The sequence below is a fragment of the Trachymyrmex septentrionalis genome, unplaced genomic scaffold (genome assembly GCF_001594115.1).
Source record: "Trachymyrmex septentrionalis isolate Tsep2-gDNA-1 unplaced genomic scaffold, Tsep1.0 scaffold74, whole genome shotgun sequence".
Taxonomy (NCBI): domain Eukaryota; kingdom Metazoa; phylum Arthropoda; class Insecta; order Hymenoptera; family Formicidae; genus Trachymyrmex; species Trachymyrmex septentrionalis.
Genome location: NW_017305927.1, coordinates 1,948,251 through 1,948,912, shown reverse-complemented (window position 1 = coordinate 1,948,912; position 662 = coordinate 1,948,251).

Genomic DNA, 662 nt, shown 5'->3' with positions numbered 1-662 from the left:
TTAATTGTTTACGATTTTCTGTGAATGTTATATACCGTGTTTATAAACACGCCTGATTCGCAAGAAACTGGCGTAGTTCTTGATCGATATAATTTTTGAAATTATTCGTGTGTTACATTGAAATAAACCAACAATGTAAGAAAACTACATATTTGCTTTTCAAGAGATTGATAAAAAATAATTTTAAAATTGCACTTGAAATAGCATCCAACGAGAAATACCATTCTCTTCTACCACCGAATCGCGATTACACACGGACATGGGCTCATACCTTTGTGTGTATCCGGCGAATCGCCGTCTTGATATCCCCTCCACTGCCATAAAATACCATAATTGACCCCTATCTGACATGGTAGGAGGGTCTCCATTAAACCGACGGCTCCGAGGCTCCGACGGTTCCGGAGCTCCGCTCCGCAGTTTAGTCGAGTCGTGTCATTCGAAGGGGAAGTTTGAAGTGAGTAGAATAACTTGTGTCGACTTGTTACTCATTGGCTGACTCATTGGTCGCATTGATCGCGTTAGCAGACCTCAACTGTTGCGGAGCAGATCCATGAGTGCTCACTATTATTGAATGATCTAAAATATTCTAAAAGAATATATCAATAGCAGCGAGCGCTCACATATCCTCTCCGTAATAGCTGAATCTGCTGAACGCGATTATT